Here is an 18,606-nt window from a genome sequence, read left to right as displayed (position 1 = left end):
CCCAGAACTTTATCATTTGGGTCACACACATAAAAATCACTGTGGAAGAAATCTCGTTAATGATTAATACCCTTCTTCTAGAGTGAACAAGAAATGGGACCTGTCTAGAAGTACTTAATAGACGGTATTCACACAATGGAATAAAAGATATCCATGCCACGGATTAATAGAATGAAAATATACAGTTACCTACTCAACCTTGAAAGCACTTCGAAGCAGAGAAATTCACCCAGTGGTCACTTCAAATAGATATTTCTAAAGTTTAAAACACACTATAAACCTCCCTCAGGGTTAGCTCATTTTTCCACTCTTTTTTGCATGATATATACCTTGGTGTTTTGATGTTACTATCCCACAATGCACAACAGGATTAGAAACTCACAATTTTTGCCTCCAAGAACTATAATCCTCCTCCCCCCAAAATAAATAGGCCAAAGTCAAATAAGACTCTGAACCTGTTTTTTTTTTTTTAAAGCAACATTACAATATTGCTTTAAAAACTGCAATTCCCAGCTGCAAAGAGGGCTTCGGAAGGTCTCGCATGCAAACAAACATACACAAAAAGCCACTTACGGGAGCGGAACAGAGCGTGCCTAGATGGTCATCTCACATAAAATAGAGCGGTTAGTGTACCCGAGGCAGGACAAGAGAAATATTTCACTTATTTCGCCGCACTCCTGGATAAAGGTCCCTAAGCGAATGCCCCGTTGTGGAGGCCGTGTTGTGGGGGAAAGGGAGACGGTGGAGAATATGGTCTGTGATACCACCACCCTCCCCGGAGATGAAGGAGAAGATGCTAAGATCTTGGGAAAGGCCGAAAGAGGATGGGGAGGAGAGTCGGAGGGGAGGTCTCTTCTCAGCAAAACAGCGCCCAGAGCGGTAACAGGCTGCAGCTGTGAGCAAAGCCGCGTCCTAGCAGCTCAAAAAAGAGAGGGAGCAGGGAAAACTTTCCCTAGCCTCCCTGCACCCTCTCCCTCCTCCTCGGAGAAAACGCCAGCAGAGCTGCTAACGGTGCCGCGCCGGTGGCCCCGCCACCCGCCGGGTCGCAGCGCCCCGCGGACCGGGGGCCGGGAAGCCCAGGCCCGCAGCCGGAGGGAGGGAGGAGGTGGGAGAACGGGGCACACCAGCCCGGCCCGGGGGGAAGGGAGAGCAAGGAGAAGGGCAGGGGCGGAAGCGCCCCCCGCGCCCCACCGGCTACCTGGGCAGCCAGCTGCTGCTTCGCGCCGTCCGGCCGGGCCCTGCCGCGGGGAGCGCCGCGGGGATCTCGGAAGCTCGGCGGCCCGGAGAGTCGCCAGAGAACAGCGGTGCGGACGGCCGGCGAAGGGGTGGAGCGGAGTGAGGGGGGTGGGGTAAGAGGGCGCCAGGGGCCGGGCCGCCGGGTCACGTGGCCGGGCCGCCTCACGTGACGCCGACGCCACGCGCGCTGGGCGGACTCGGGGTTTATCCGCCCGCCCCGCGGTGGCTGCGAGTCAGTATTTTGGGGCTCTAGGCCAGGCGGCCCGGGGCTTCGCTGGAAGCCGATTGGCTGTCCTAGTCCTGCCCCGAAGCTTTGCGGAGAGTCGTGGTGGCGCTTGGTGGCTGCAGAGACTCACAGGCTTTTGTCTCAGGGAGCCCGAGGGCTTGGCCGTGGGGGCGGCCGGCCAGCCACCCCGAGGGACCTAGGACGGAAAAGCGACGCGAAACTCCTTTCCCTGCCCCGTAGCGCGCCCTACTTCCTCTAGACACTGCCCTGATGGTGCTACCCGGGACAAAGGTAGTCGGAGGAGATACTCCTTATATTTCAGGGATGACCTCCCCGCCCCCGCGCCCTGACCGACCGGTCAAAGGACACCTGCGCAGGACCTGAGGGTGGGGAGGGAAGGTGGCAGCTGGACCACGATCAGAAGGAAAAGTGAGGCACGGGGCCCAGATGATGAAAGGAAGGCACAGATACCTCGGAAGCAGGCTGTCAGGATTGGAAAGGACCTAAAACAGCAAATGACACAACCCTTTTCTTACTATAAATGAGTAAACTGAGGCCGGGAGAGCTTCATGCTGCCCTAGCCTGTCATCTATGGAGACCACAATCTTCTTGGTTAGGTATTGCACGGCTCTTTGAAAACTCCAGTTCGCTCCACAGAATAAAGTCCAAACGTCTTGGCATAACTTTCTAAGCAATCTTGTTGAAACTTAAGCTTTCCCACTTGAGCTCTGTTGAATAAACAGAAAAACATTTTCTAAGTATCACCAAACAACTCCGTTAATCTACTAGAAGGCTGCTTTTCCACATCTTCCAGCACTTACTCAACAGTACTCTAGGCTCTGGCTACAGAGATTTCCTGTTTTCCTTGACTACTCAGCTTTCTTTGGATTACTAACTTTTTCCCTAAGTTGTTTTTCTCGCCTTTCCATTCGTTCATTCTTTTGCCTCTATCTGAAATGCCCTGAATCACTACCCTCTCCCCACTTACAGAAAACCAGAGTCAGACAGTACTTAAAGCATTAAAACTAGATTGTATTCAGAGACTATTGCAACAGTGCAAGTAAGCCTAGTTCTAGACTGAGGTCTCTTTTCTCCTATTGCAATAATAGTTCCTGAATAAAATCTGCTTTTACTGCTTTAAGTACTGTGGGGCTCTGGTTATCTTTAACCATACCCCCAAGGTACACATCAGTCTCCTAAGCTTATCTTTTAAAATCCTGGTCAAATACCACCCACTCTGGTCTTCCTTCTCTTCATCTTCCTCCCTGATTCAACAGCTCCGGCAACTGAAATTCATTCAGACAGTGTCTGATGTAACTTCTTTCCTAATTTCCTGGCAACTACAGATTCTGATAAACTAATCTCAGACTGCCCAGAAATGTACTGTACATTTCCTATAAGAGGTAAATTGTCTATTGCTATCTTCTTCCCTAGATTGTAAAGTCTTTGAAATGAGACATCTGGGCTTACTACAGTGCCTTCAATATGCACTGAGTGAAGTGGCTCAACCAAGGTTGTAGCAGTTCATTGAATTTACTAAAAATTCTTTGAGCCTACTCTGTTTAAAGGGGGAAAACGTCAGTTTCTTTAGGCTACAATCTGATCAAAAGGGCTTCTGGAAAACATGTGTTTGAGAAAAGGGTTTCTGGGGAAAAAATGAGGTTTTGGGTTGAGTCCTCAAATATTTCCTGAGCACTCATTGCTTACTATGTGCCAGATGCCACACTTGGAACATCTTGGAGGATAAAAGGTTGGATGAGACATGGTTGCTGATCTCAAGGAATATGTAGTTTGTTTCACTATTCCAGCACAGGGTGAAAAGTATTATGATACAGGGTATCAAGTGAGCACAAAGGAAGGTTAGGAAAAAACTTCCTGGGAAAGTGAATTTGGAGAACAAGTAACAGATGGAAGGAAGGGAAAGACCTTTCAGAAGACAGAGTGGTACCTTCAAAGGTAGGGAGGCATGAAACAGCATTATTTATTTGGAAAAACATTTCCAAATAACCCTATATGGTTGGACTTGGTGACTTCTTTTTACCTCTGGGACAAAGGAAACCTAATTAGGTTAACAGTGAGGTACTTGCAAGACTGAAACATATGTTGGTATATTAGTGTTATTCATTGGATTGAGTAACCTTCCCTCAGACAAATCATAGGGTCTTCACCTAAAATTGGCCTGTGGACTAGTGCTAGATGATCTTTTAACTTTTTTTTTTCCAGTTTCAAAAGCTCTCTATAATTGTTATCTAAAAACAGCAAAATGATGGGGCGCCTGGGTGGCGCAGTCGGTTAAGCGTCCAACTTCAGCCAGGTCACGATCTCGGGTCCGTGAGTTCGAGCCCCGCATCAGGCTCTGGGCTGATGGCTCAGAGCCTGGAGCCTGTTTCCGATTCTGTGTCTCCCTCTCTCTCTGCCCCTCCCCCGTTCATGCTCTGTCTCTCTCTGTCCCAAAAATAAATAAAAACATTGAAAAAAAATTAATAAAAATAAAAAATAAATAAAATAAAAACAGCAAAATGACTTGTTCCAAACAAGATTATTTTAGAGCACCCTAAACTTTTTCTACTGGGCAAAAACCCTCAATTTACAAGTACTACTTTAAGGAAGAAACTGGGCTCTACCTCCAGGGTGGAGGGAGGACTCCTCTCCATGTTCATGCTAACAGATGACTATGCTGGTAAAAAGTATCTTCAAGAATGTGGGCCACAGGAGAACAATTCTAATCACTCTTGGGGGCTTCGGAATTTCATTTTAAAAGTAATCTCTCAGGAAATGGAAAATTAGGAGAACACTGTCTTTTGTTTGCTCCCTTTTCCTCCACTGTGCTCTTCTGTGAGTTTCAATTTGGCCAGGTATGGGTCAGCCAATTCAGTACCACTTCCTTCAGCTAGGCTAGCTAACGCCTGATGGAGTCCAACCTCTTAACATGATTTTCTTTGCCAAGAAAAGGTCCAAAGGTCCCTTAGGCAGACATTTGTTTTTCATAGGCCACTGGAACGTTCTTGATACTGGACGAGCAAAATTAAAAGAGATTTCAGTTACTTCCTCAAAGACTTGAATATTAGTTCTTCTGAGAGAATAAAAACAGATGGGAGCACCCAGATTGCATCCACCTTTTCTTTTCTTGTAGCCGGTCAAGATGGAGAGAAATAACACGGAGAACCACCAACTCATAGAACGGGAACATTTAGATCACTCTATAAGATTGTTTACCTGTTTATGTAATAGTAATACTCAGACATCCATCTGTTCTGACAGCTGCAAAAACAATATAATCATTTTTGAGAATTGAGGATTGCATAAGTGTCTTAGGATTTTACAAATGTAATAAAATATAGAATCTACCTAAAGAGAGAGTCCACCTTGAGTTTAATTAGATAACCAAACAGGTAAACATGATCAGTCACAATGAGTTTTACAACCTCAATTATTATTGAGCCACCTACTTTGGAGAGAATTTCTGTTCTTGTGGCTGGGATAAATAAACATGGCATAAACAAGGAGGAGGGAAGACTGAGAGACGTGGCAATGGAGAACTGGAAAATAATTTTTGTTCTAATTCCTTTTTTCCATCACCCCAAGAACACATAAATAAGCAAACAAGTATCTTGGTCCTGACTAAAGTAAAGTAGTAAAGTACTCTGCTGATTGATGTCTTCCCCTGCATTCAGGCAGATGCTACGCTGAACAGATGGCATAAAGAGATAAACCCACTCTGCTCCCTAGACCAGCCTGAGACCCTTCCAAGCACAGCACCTCTCGTGAGTGTCTATGTCACTCCTCCATAAGATCACCTTCTGCATAAAATACGCTTTTATTGTTAGCAATGGCAACACCACCAGGAGCAACATGGTTCGTTTAGGAAGCCACCAGCTTCTGGTAGGAATTATGAGGTCTTTTGTCTTCTAGGGAGCTGGAATTTTGGCTGCGATTGACTGTGAAGCAGGATTGGTCCTCTGGATGTTAGAATGTATCTCGGTGACTTCTTGGAATGACACCAGGGTGCTGAGGAGGATAGTAAGAATATTCTCATTGGTTTAGAATATTGAAGGTGATGTTACCTGGAACAAACAAAATGACACTATGAGGAAAGAGACAAATCCAGAATGGGGGACAAGAACACTCCTAGCCTTGGTCTCTTCAAAAAGTTAAGTCTCTGGGGGGAAAAGGGGAGAGAGACTGTTCCCAGTTTAAAAGATAGTAAAGAAAAATGACATTCAAATGTAATGCATGAACCTTGGGTGGAATCATAGTTGAAATTTTTTTTTAAAGCTATAGAAGATATTTGGTGGAGAATCATAGAAATTTAATATGGCTCAATATTAGATACTAAGTGATTTAAAAAATTTTTATGTTATTTTTTCAGATATGATCATAGTAGTTTTGAGAATGTCCTTATTGTTAGGAGATACATACCAGAGTATTTAAGGACAGAGTGTTATGAGGTTTAGCAAAAACAAAACAAAACAAAACAAAAACAAACAAACAAAAACAATACTATACATGTACTTATCCATGAAAAAAGAGAGCAAATATGACAAAATGTTATATCTGGGAAATGTTTTTTGTACTCTATTTTATTTCTTTATTTTTATTTTAGGGAGAAAGAGGGGAGAGCATGGCAGGGGAGGTGCAGAGGGAGAGAGAGAGAATCTTAAGCAGGTTCCATGCTATGCATGCCTGATGCCCCTCACAGGGCTTGATCCCACAACCCTGAGATCATGACCTGAGTCAAAATCAAGAGTTGTATGCTCAACCAACTGAGCCACACAGATGTCCCTTTTGCACTCTCCTTTAAATTTTGAAATTCTCATAGTAAAATGTTGGAGGGTGGGGTGAGATGTGACCTTTTTACTCCAAATTAAGAAAGCAGGACATTTCAGTAATTTATTTATTCAAAAAGATCTTTTGAATTTCCACTGTGTGCTAAACACTATATTAAGCTTGAATATATACTGGTGAAAAAAATAATAATAGTCTCGGGGTGCCTGGATGGCTCAGTCGGTTAAGCATCTGACTCTTTGTCTCAACTCAGGTCTTGACCTCAGGGTCATGAGTTCAAGCCTTGCACTGAGCTGCATGCTGGGAGTGGAGCATACTTTAAAAAAAAAAAAAAAGGTAATGGTAATGGTCTCTTTCGTGGAGTCTATGCTATGCCAGTCTATGTCTCCTTTAAGACTGAAGGACTTACTCTCCCAGCTTCTTGGAAGGCTGTGCACTGACGAACCTCTTTTGTCATTTTCTTAACTAAAAAATGCTACCTTACCCAAGGTCATGCCCCTTTTAGGAGCAGCCTGCAACAAATGACTGGTCAATGAGGGGTTGTGAAGACCAGACTCTCTCACCTCAACAAGGGAAAATTCTAAAGAATCATCCCAGCTTCCGAACTTCCCACGGGGTTGGCTGGGGCCTGGTTGTGATGTACTTACTGAAGCCCGTTTTCTCTTTCTGCCCAGTCTTGCTTCCGTCCCTTTCCTCCACAGGTTCTGAGAGCATCTACCATTGAAGAGGCATTAAACACCCAAGTAGAATGACTTAACCAGTTGGCACCAGCCAGCTTTTCTATTAGCCACCCCAGTACTGGCACAATAGATTCATGAATAGAGAAAACATGGTAATAAGGAGGAAGGCTGTAACTGGGCCCACCAGTAGGATCTGCCACTCACCAAGGTTAATCCCGTAGCCAAATGATCAACCTGCCAGTAATAGGAACTATTGCTGAGACTCAATACTGCACTATCTCTTGAAGATAGCAAACAGCCACTTGGAGAAAAGGCGACCCTATTGGACTCCTTCCACCCTGGATGAGGTAGTCATTCATTTTAACATGAATAGACACATATTCTATGGGTTTGCCTTACCTGTCTGTTGAGTCTCAGCCAACGTGACTATCCAAGGGATTATACTCTATTTGATCCACCATTATGGCATCCCATATATCATTGCATCTGACCAGGGAACACACTACATAGCAAAGAAAATGTAGCAGTGGGCATATGACCATGGAATCCATTGGACCTATCACATGGCAGAAATCTTGGCTGAAGTACCAGCTTGGAGATGATACCCTGTGAGGATAAAGTGCTACCTTCTAGGATGCAGTCATGCTCTAAATCAATCACCATTATTTGATGCTGTATCCCTCATAGGAGAATAACTGGGAGTGGAGTCAAAGGTATGGAAGCAGGAGTGTTCCTGTGTACCATCAATCCCAGTGATCCACTTGGGGAATTTGTGCTTTTCATCCTCACAAATATAACCAGTTTTAAAGGTCTTAGTTCCCAAAGGCAAAACATTTCTACCAGGGAACACAACAAGAGTCTTCAATGAATTTTAAACTATACCACCACCCAGTACTCTGAGCCCTTCATGGCAAGGACCAGCAGGCAAGAAAAAGATCTTCATGGGGGTAATTGACTCTCATTATCAAGAGGCAGTAGAACTACTATTACACAGTGGAATCGGGTAGGCGTATGTTTGGCATCCAGGTAATCAACTAGGACATCTTTTAGTACTTGTGCAATTTTGATGGCAAATGGACAGATGTAGCAGGTGCAGCCTGAGGAGGACATGATAAACAGTTAACTGGAACTCATCAGTTTTAAGAATCTGTCACTCCACTAGGTGAGTCACCTAGGCCTTCAGAGGTGCTAATCAAGAGTGAAGAGCATCCAGTATGAACCACAGAAGAGAGAAAGGGTGAGTATTGGTTGCAGCCTAATACCAGCTGCGACAGCAGAGTGTGTGGTTCCCCTTACTAACCCTCCTTTTACAAGTTTCCCCCAGGGAACAAGCCTGCCAGAGCTCTGAAGAAGCTACTTCCAGAACTCATGTAAGGAAAGCAGATCTGCACAAGACATGGACCATTTGGGTGCTATACTGCCCAATCCAGACCAAAGCTGTCAGCCCTCTTAAGGAAGGGCTTCAGCTAAAGAGAATTGCTTTGCCCAAAGTCAGGCCCCTTTCTGGGAAGCCAGCATCCACTGCCTGATTGATGGCCCATCCTACTTTCTTTTGCTCAACAGGGGTTGAGTAGAGTACTCCCTAATAACTTCCCATGTGCTAATCTCCATCTCAGAATTGACTCATATGTGACACTCTCCCTTGTGTAGATGACAGTGTGGAGAGACAAATAGGTGACTACATTTGTTATTTGTACTCTGAAGGAAATAAACAAGATACAGTGATAGCAAATAACAGGGAAGCTGTACCTGGAGAGGAGGTGGCATTTAAGCCAGGAGCTATACAATAGACTGAAGTCAGCCATGCGAGGAGCGGGTAGGAAAGTGCGTTTCAGAAAGAGAAACATCTTGGATGAAAGCTCTTCCCAAAGAGCTTGGCACATTGAAGTGCCACTTAGAGCTTTGCAGCCTTTTAAAGGATTTTATTTCAAATGCAATAGGAAGCCTTTAAAGGATTTTTTAGGAGATAATATAATGCTGTGGTTTACATTAAAAAAAAATCTCTCTGATACAGTGTAGAGAACAGGTTGGATGGGAGGAAACCATGAAGGAGGTTATTGCAATGTCAAGAAACCATAACCCAAAGTTTGCCCTTTCCCTCCAAACCATGTTCCAGGGGCACAAGACCCTAGCATTTCCTGCCCATACAGCTCCAACCCACTTTCAGGACCTTCATGGGCCTCTTCCCTATGTCCAACCCCCAAAACAGACTGCATACACTTAGGGCCATTGGGTGTTTGGGAAGTGGCTGTAGGGCTTGGAATTGGAGTGTCCACAAGTAAGCATGTGAAGCCCCTTGCAGTGTGGGATGAAGCCAAGACTGGAAAACATGGAGGGTGAGCTGTGAGGCGGGACCAAGACTGTGATCTCTCTGTACTCTCTGAAGGATTCTAAGAGTCCTAAATTCAAGGCTTGGTCATCCAGTTCCTTAAAAAGGTATGTTTATCAAGATAGGAGGATAGAATATATTTCATTTAACAAGTTGTTAGCTTGTTTTTTAACTTAAAAATGTTTTAGACATATTGTATGGGGCCTTCATTCGTAACTTTCCCTAGTTTCTATGAATGTTTGGGATGAGCCTGAAAGTCGCACTACCTACAAAGAATGATATATAAACAAAGCTGGTTTCTTATCGCAAGCAGTAGATGCTGGAGGACAATGGAACAATATCCTCAAAATGGTGGAGGGAAATATCTGTTAATCTAAAATTCTCCATCCAGTTAAAGGAGCATTCAAAGAATCAATGATGAGCAAAGATATTAATAGAACATTGGTAACTCCAAGGAAACACTGACTATAGAAAATAGCCAACTTTTAGAAGTTAAAACAGGATGAAACTAGCGATCAAATTGAAAATGAGAGGCAAGATTCAGAGTTAAAACATTCTACAGTCCTTATGATGTTGAACATACACTGTGAAACACTTTTAAGCTAGAACTTTTAATATTTTTAAGGTAAACATCTTAAGCGAATATGCAAAACAGAAAGAAATTTAAAAAGTGAATAGTTAGGGGCGCCTGGTTGGCTCAGTCGGTTAAGCGGCCAACTTCAGCTCAGGTCATGATCTCGCGGTCCGTGAGTTTGAGCCCCACTTCGGGTTGTGTGCTGACAGCTCAGAACCTGGAGCCTGTTTCAGATTCTGTGTCTCCCTCTCTCTCTGCCCCCCGCCCCTGCTCACTCTCTCTCTCTCTCTCTCTCTCTCTCTCAAAAATAAATATTAAAAAAGTTTTTAAGTGAATAGTTAGGAGGAAGGACAGAAAAAAGCAAAATAAGCTTAACTGGTAATACATATAAAATTGTCCTCATTTCAATATAGAAAATGAGGCACTAATTTATTCTTTGTAAATTTCTACTAACCCAAACCACTGACCATAAAATACCACCTCTGCCTCTATTTTTATTTATCTATGAAGAAAACTGTATGAGAGCTGTTGTTCTTTATTCTTATGTAACTCCATGAAAGAGAGATGTTAGAATATTAGGGGAAATCTCATAAACTTGGGGCTTTCAAACCAATGAGTTAATATCAATAACTGTTTGCACAGACTCTACTATTTTCTGAGGGCAATGTAAAATCAAAAAAACACAGTCCTTGTCATCAAATAGCTTGCAATCTGATTAGGGAGAAACAAGGTATACAAACCCAACTGAAAATAAACTCTAGCACAGAAGACAGCAAATGGGAAGAGCCTTGGATTGTGTAAATGTTACAATTCAGTGCAGATAGGATCCCTTCCAACCAGGATATCCTGGAAGGCTTTGACTGAATACATGAAATTTGATCTTGGCTTTAAGAGAGGTAGAATCTCAGGGGCGCCTGGGTGGCTCAGTTGGTTAAACGTCCGACTTCAGCTCAGGTCATGATCTCACAGTCCGTGAGTTCGAGCCCCGCGTCGGGCTCTGTGCTGACAGCTCAGGGCCTGGAGGCTGCTTCAGATTCTGTGTTTCCCTCTCTCTCTGCCCCTCCCCCACTCATTCTATGTCTCTCTCTCTCTGTCAAAAATAAATAAACATTAAAAAGAAAAAAAAGAATCTCATTAGAGAAAACTGAGAAGAGGTATTAATAAAAGCACTAAAGGAATGCCTGTCTGACCCAGTTGGTATAGCATGTGACTCGATCTCAGGGTTGTGAGTTTGAGCCCCAGGTTGAGTGTAGAGATGACTTAAAAATAAAATCTTAGGGGCACCTGGGTGGCTCAGTCGGTTAAGCGTCTGACTTTTGCTCAAGTCATGATCTCACGGTTCATGAGTTTGAGCCCCACGTAGGGCTCTGTGCTGACAGCTCAGAGCCTGGAGCCTGCTTCAGATTCTGTGTCTGCCTCTCTCTCTGTTCCTCCCCCGTTTGCACTCTGTCTCTCTCTCTCTCTCAAAAGTAAATAAAGATTTAAAAAAATAATAAAAAAATAAAATCTTAAAAAAATAAATAAAAGCACTAAAATATCAAAAAGTGTTGGAGTCAAGAAAGAAGACATTTTTAAGAGAAAAAGGGTGAGCATAACGTGAAGTACTGAGAGAAATCATTGAATCACAACACTAATGTTATCACAAGGAAGAAAAATTTTAAATATTATTTCAATGATGGTACTAACTTGAACTTTTAATTTGGTTTCTTTCCTTTATATTCTGTTAAGTTTTTCAAAAAAAGTAGCAAATATAAATACAAAATATTGGTAATGACTTTCTGCATATTACATACATGAATAGCTTAGATTTTTACTATCTCTATACACAACTTTGTTTCCTAGACCTTCTCTAGTTTGTTTGTTTGTTTGTTTGGTTTGTTTTTTAAGCCAGATTTTGTATACTGCAGAAGGAATCTCCATATCAGTGCTGTGTTTGAAGCTCAGAATTTTAGGCTTTTGGTTTTTATTTAGAGTCATGATATTGATAACACCTAACATTTATTAAGTACGTATCGTGTTAAGTGCCCTACATGCTGTTTTAGTTAATGCTAGCTGCCATAACAGATAAGCCCCAGAATCTCAGTGGCTTAACAAAATAGAGGTTTATTTCTCACTCACAGAAAATCCAGAAGGACAGTTCTTAACAGGCACAAAGCTGTCCTCCAAGACATGATTCAGGGACCAAGTTTCCTTCTGTTTTGTGGTCCCACTATCTTTAACACATGGCTTCCATGAGAAACCTGCAGAAGGGGAAAGAATAAGGAAGATCACAATGGGAGATTTTTGTGAGCTGAGCCTACAAATAGGTTTATGAATATCTTCTTCTCACATTTCATTCATTGGCTAAAATTCAGTCAAATGGCCACAGATAACAAGTGAAGAGGGGAAATGTGGTTTAGCTGTTTGCTCTGGAAGAAAAAGAAATGGTTTGGTGAACAGTGTTCCAGTCTCTGCCACACATACATTCTTTTTCCATTTAATCCTAACAACCCCATGAGATATGTACTGTAATTTGTAACACTTTACAGATGAGGAAACTGAAACTTTTTATAGGTTAAGTAGCTTACCTAATACCTCACAGTTAAAAAATGGCAGAATCAAACTCAAACCTAGGCAATCTAAATAAAAAACCATATTCCTTATCAACTTCACTGCAATATGACTGAAATGCTTGTTACTGAAAAAGAATATCTTTCTTCTAGTTATAAGAGAGGTATGACAATTTTAGAACTTTAAGTAATCCTAAGCCATCATTGTAGTGATGACAAAATTGAGATCTAGAGGGAAAATGTCCTATGGGAGGTCAGATCATTGCTGCTCAGGTACATCCACTGTAAAGAACATTTTTTTTTTAATTAAAAAAAATGTTGTATTTATTTTTGAGACAGAGACAGAGCATGAGCAGGGGAGGGGCAGAGAGAGAGGGAGACACAGAATCCGAAGCAGGCTCCAGGCTCCGAGCTGTCAGCACAGAGCCTGACGCGGGGTGTGAGATCATGACCTGAGCCGAATGAGCCAAAGCTGGACATTCAACCGACTGAGCCATCCACGTGCCCCTAAAACATTTTAATATGAACATATAATCTTGACAAACTAATAACATATGTCATCCTTTCTAAAATTAACTTCCTGAAGTACGTGGTTTAAGGTAGTTAAATTCAAGCGTTAAGATTTGTTTCCCAGAAGTTTGTCTCCACTCCCTCCTCTCTCCACCTTTGATGTTTTTGGCCCTGAAGAGGGAGCACAACACAGAGTAAGACTGCCACCGTGTGGCATGGGCCCAAACGTGGAGTCTGTTAAATGTCTTCCCTTTCACTTTGTTTGCTTCTAGTTTATTTACTCACCAACCTAGATTTGATCCTGCCTGAAAGGAAATTCATACCTACCTCAAATTATATAGGATTTTTTATTTCAAGATACATTTCTTCATCCAGTTCTAAAATTATTGCAGTATTTCCAAACCTGCTACAGGGAGGGCCAACTTTTAAAATGTGGCCTAGCCACATTCACAATAGGGTCACTTCAGTGCTTCACAAACGAGGAAACAAACTCAGCAATTAGTGGGGTTTAGCTCAGTGCACTCAGAAGTTAATCAGTGAGCCAGCCATCTCAGGCATATTAGAAGGCAGATTTCCCAATCATGCAAACGCCATATATAATGCCTGTTCAAATATGAATATAACAGCCATATGAAGGAGAGTCAGAATTCATATAAGGTTCAACATTTCCTAGAGTTTTAATGATACGTAAGCTTAACATGCCAGGCAGATATTTCCCAGCCCTCTCCCTGCATTTGGCAAAACAGGAATAACCTCTAAAATTGTTTAAAAGGCAATAGGTCCAGGGGCGCCTGAGTGGCTCAGTTGGTTAAGCGGCCAACTTTGGCTCAGGTCATGATCTCACAGTTTGTGAGTTCGGGCCCACATCAGGCTCTGTGCTGACAGCTCAGAGCCTGGAGCCTGTTTCCGATTCTGTGTCTCCCTCTCTCTCTGCCCCTCCCCCGTTCATGCTCTGTCTCTCTCTGTCCCAAAAATAAATAAAAAACGTTGAAAAAAAAATTTAAAAAAAAGGAAGAAAAGTTTTTTTTAACGTTTGAGAGTACATTAGAAAACCCTTAGTATCCTTGTCTCTTTCTTTCCCCCACCCCCCACCTTTTTTGGATGGAAGGTTCGTGAGGATAAGCTCACACATTGGTGTGTAAATGTATTATTCCCACCTAATGGGTTAATTGAGATGGGAACGTTAACTTAATCCTGTGGCTGTGCCAGTATCTCTCTGGGGAAAAAAGGGGTGCCAATGGAAATCCAAGCTCCTTTACACTCCAGGTTTCTCCTCACCTCCTCACTTCCCCCAGCCTCCACATCTTTCCCAAGCATGGGTCTATACCAAGCTCAAGAACACCATTTGGGCTGTACTTTTTAGAGGACAAAAGTGTACAAATAATCCTAGATTGTGTAAATACCCATTCTTTGAAGGGGTTCTCTGCCTTCCCTCTAGAGTAGCCATTAATCCCCTTATCACTACCTGTGCAGCTAGGTAAAATTGACCCAGGGGAGGCTGTACCACTCCCTATTCTAGAAAGTTCTCCCGCAAATGGTCTAAATCAGCTTAGACATTGGGGCATATATATATTCTGGTTCTTGTCCATTTTCCTCTTTGGTCTAAATGCTCCGGATCAGCGCTTCCTTATAACTGAAGTGATAAATGTGGGCTTAGGAACGAGGCCACTTAACTTTGCTCAAAGAGCTCACTATGTGGTCTAATTTAATCTAGCTCAGCAGGATTCTACAGTGGGATTTGAAGCTTCAGAGAAATTAAATGTGTTATTTAGTCCACCATTATCTATGTTCCCTATTCATGCTCCTGTGCGTGAAAAATGAATGTATAGTTTACATAAGAAAATTTTCACATTAAAAAAAAAACATTCTTTTTCTCTGAATCTCTTCGAGGTATGTGCTGGATATTGCCAAATACTATCAGTCAAATTACAATTCATAAAGAATACTGTCCCACTTACGTTGTAAAATGTTCCAAAGATTTAATGCCCAAAGTTTAGAATCTAAATAGTAGTTTGTATTGTGTAGTAAATTTCATCTGTGTAGCCAGATTTCACAAACCTGGCAATATAAATTTACCCTTAAATACAATTCTCCATGAATATTACTCAGCCATAAAAGAAAATGAGATCTTGCCGTTTAAGACAGCCTGGACGGATCGAGAGATTATTTGGCTAAGTGAAATACGTCAGACAGAGAAAGACAAATACCATGTGATTTCGCTCATATGTAGAATCTTAAAAAACAAAAACAAAACCAAATGAACAAACAAAAAACAGACTCTTAAATACAGAGAACAAACTGGTAGGTAGTTGCCAGAGTGGAGATGGATGAAGTGGTGGGTAAAATAAAGAGGATGAAGAGGTACAAACTTCCAGTTGTAAAATAAATTAGGTCATCGAGACGAAAAGTACAGCATAGAGAATACAATCAATACTATTGTAATAATGTTGTATGGTGACAGATGGGGACTATACTAATTACAGTGAACAATGAGTCATGTACAGTATTGTCAAATCACTGTTGTGTACCCGAAACTAATATAACATTGTGTGTCAGTTATACTTCAAAAACAAACAAACAAACAAACAAACAACACTAAACTTATTCTCCACGAATTATACTACTTGTCTATGAGAAAAACAAATGACAACTGCTGATTCTATTTCTCCATGACCTAATCTGAAAGGTCCTCAAATTTAGAAAGGATATTTGTCCAAAACCTGTAGAAATATTATTTGTTATATTGTTATATTGTATAATATTGTTACACTTAACAAAAACATTAGAAGCATTATCACTAAAGACAGCATGTACTTTTTTTTTTTTTAATAGCCACAAAGTCTTTGGTACTCCTCCCACTGAGAGATGGAGTCTATGTATCCTCTCCTGGATTCCAAGTGGACTTATCATTTGCTTGTAACCAATCAAATGCAGCAGAAATGGCCCCTTGTGACTTCTGTGGGTGGGTCAGAAAAGCTGATACAACTTCCCACTGGTTGACTGTAATACTTGCTTTTAGAGCAAATATAGTAGCAGAATGTGATATAGATGGTAAAAGCATCCAAACCCACAGCTGCGTGTCAATATATAAATTAGTGTACAATAAAGATGATATTTCAAGCTGGCCCAGAACAAAAGATAGCTTTTTCAATAAATAGTATTTAATCACTTCATCTGTTATTGGTTCTCTTGGCATAAGACTATCCATAATATCTTCCTTCTCAGGTTTTTTGTTTTTTTTTTTTTTATCTAAAATTGATAGTGATGTACCTTTTTTATTCTTCATGATTTTCTTTTCTTCTTAATCAACTTTATCAGTAGTTTATTGATCTTATTAATCTTTTCAAAGAACCAACTTTTGACTGTGTTCATTTTCTCTATTTTTTTCTATTTAGTTGCTTTTCATTCTCATTTTGATTACTTTATTTCTTCTGCTTATTTTGTATTTAGTTTGCTTTTCTTTTTTTTCTGTCACTTAGGTAATTGATTTTACATCTTTCTTCTTTTATTATATAAGCGTTTAAGTGTCTAAATTTCCCGGTGCTTTTGCTGTAACTCACAAATTTTTACATGTCATATTTTCCTTTTTATTCAGCTCAAAATATTTTATAATTTCCGTTGCAATTTCTCCTTTGACTTTTGGACTATTTAGAAGCAGGTTAATTTCCTCCCAAATTTGGGGGTTTTCCAGATATCTTTCCAGTATTTATTGCTACTTGAATTCCACTGTGGTCACACAGAGGAATATATTCAGTGTGATTTCAATTCTTTTATAATTATTGAGACTTGTAGCCCACCACATGATCTATGTTGGTGAATGTTCTATGCTCCTTCATCTGTCCCCAGTGGAATCACTGCACACACTGACGAAATAGCATTCTATCCCAAGGTGGCAAACAGGAGCCAGGTAGAAGCAGGCAGGCTGGCGAGCTCCACGCTGGGAAACAGACTGCCTATTACCTTGAAGAAGGCAGATTTGACTAACTCAGAAAATGGAACAAGAACCTTCTGGTTGTTACCATACATCCTCCACTTCAGGGTCTTCTATCATTATTCTATGTGGTTCCATGGAACCTCAGAGAGATACTTTAAACTAAGCATCCTGCTTTTAAAAATTCAGAGAACAAAAAAAGAGCCCTTGGGGCGGGGGGGGGGGGGGGGGAAGAGATATAACCGATGAAATGAAAATATAATGGAAGGGTTGAAAGATACTGTTGAAGAAATCTCCCAGAAAAGGGAGTAAACATGGGAAAGGTGTAAGAAGGGAAAGAAAAAATATATATTTTTAAAGATTTTATTTTTTTAACTTTTTAAATGTTTATTTATTTATTTTGAGAGAGAGAGAGAGAGCTGGGGAGGGGCAGTGAGAGAGAGGGAGAGAGAGAATTCCAAGTAGGCTCCTCCCCGTCAAGAGCAGAGCCCGTAGTGGGGCGCAAACTCACAAACTGTGAGATTCTGACCTGAGCTGAAATCAAGAGTCAGGCACTTAACTGACTGAGCCACCCAGGTACCTCAAAGATTTTATTTTTTTAAGTAATCTGTACACCCAATGTGGGGCTCAAACTTACAACCCCAAGATCAGGAGTCGCATGCTCCCCTGACTGAGCCAGTCAGGTGCCCCAGAAAAAGATTTTTTTTTTAATTAGAGAATAACTCAAAGTTCAGCAACCAAATAATAGGAATTCCAAAAAGAAGGAACATAAAAAATGGAGGAGAAAATTCAAGATATCCCAAAATTGAAAGTAATTTACTTCTAGCAGGAAGAGGCAGAGGAAAGGGTCCACTAAGTTTCCAATATAATGAACGAAAATAGACTCAGTCCAAGATACATGATTACGAAATTTCAGAATTCCTGGAACCAAGTTAAGATTTTATAATCTGCCAAAGAGAAAAAAGTCACAAATGAAGGATCAAGAGTCAGTCTGGTTTTAGATTCTCAACAGCAGCAAAGGAAGCCACAGCACACAGAAGCAATGCCTTCAAAGTTCTAAAAGGAAATGATTTCCATCCTAGAATCCCATATCAGATAAACTATTAATAAATTGTTAGAGTTAAAAAATGACATTTTCAGGGGCCCCTGGGTAGGTCAGTCGGTTAAGTGTCCAACTTTGGCTCAGGTCATGATGTCACAGCTCTTGTGTTTTAGCCCTGCATCAGCCTCTGTGCTGACAGCTCGGAGCCTGGAGACTGCTTCGGATTCTGTGTCTTCCTCTCTCTCTGCCCCTCCCTGCTCATGGTCAGTGTCTCTCTCTCTCTCTCTCAAAAATAAACATTAAAAAAAAAGACATTTTCAGAGATTCAAGGTGTAAAAACTTACCTCCCATGGATCCAAGAGGCTACTAAATGTGTGCTCCACCAAGACAACCAAGTGAACCAAGAAAGGGGAAAATCTGGGATATAAAAGGAGGATCTGGGGCTCCTGGGTGGCTCCGTTGGTTAAGCATCTGACATCAGCTCAGGTCATGATCTCATTGTGAGTTGGAGCCCTGCATCAGGCTGGGATACTCTCTCTCCCTCCCTCTCTGCCCATCCCCTTGCACGTGCACATGCTGGCTCTCTCACTCCCTCTCTCTGTCAAAATAAATAAAGAAACTTAAAAAAAAAAAAAAAAGAAGAGGATCCCAGAGGTCAAGGGAATCTCAAAGAAGATGTGCATATGATGTCATGGAGAACAACTAATTCTTAAGAGACAGACACAATAAAGACTTATCACCAAA

At 41.6% G+C, this 18,606-nt stretch overlaps 1 protein-coding gene and 1 long non-coding RNA gene across 3 annotated transcripts in view; both read right to left on the bottom strand.

Moving 5' to 3' along the window:
• Positions 1–1,341, bottom strand: part of RCBTB1 (RCC1 and BTB domain containing protein 1) — a 54,959-nt gene extending 53,618 nt beyond the window's left edge. Inside the window, exon 1 of one of the 2 annotated variants that reach the window (XM_043578580.1) lies at positions 1,199–1,341. The gene's annotated coding sequence lies outside the window, so the exon portion shown is untranslated. The remainder of the gene's footprint in view (positions 1–1,198) is intronic. The other variant, XM_043578571.1, reaches the window with a different exon arrangement.
• A 648-nt stretch (positions 1,342–1,989) lies between these two features.
• Positions 1,990–18,389, bottom strand: LOC122482007. The gene is made up of 3 exons (XR_006296977.1): positions 18,207–18,389; positions 11,949–12,070; positions 1,990–2,190 (listed from the first exon to the last, which is right to left on the bottom strand). It is a non-coding gene; the product is annotated as an uncharacterized LOC122482007 (long non-coding RNA).
• Between the last annotated feature and the right edge of the window lie 217 nt (positions 18,390–18,606).

Source organism: Prionailurus bengalensis, chromosome A1, assembly GCF_016509475.1.
Source record: "Prionailurus bengalensis isolate Pbe53 chromosome A1, Fcat_Pben_1.1_paternal_pri, whole genome shotgun sequence".
Lineage (NCBI taxonomy): Eukaryota > Metazoa > Chordata > Mammalia > Carnivora > Felidae > Prionailurus > Prionailurus bengalensis.
Note: the sequence above shows the minus strand (reverse complement) of the source record. Positions and strands in the feature narration are given on the sequence as shown.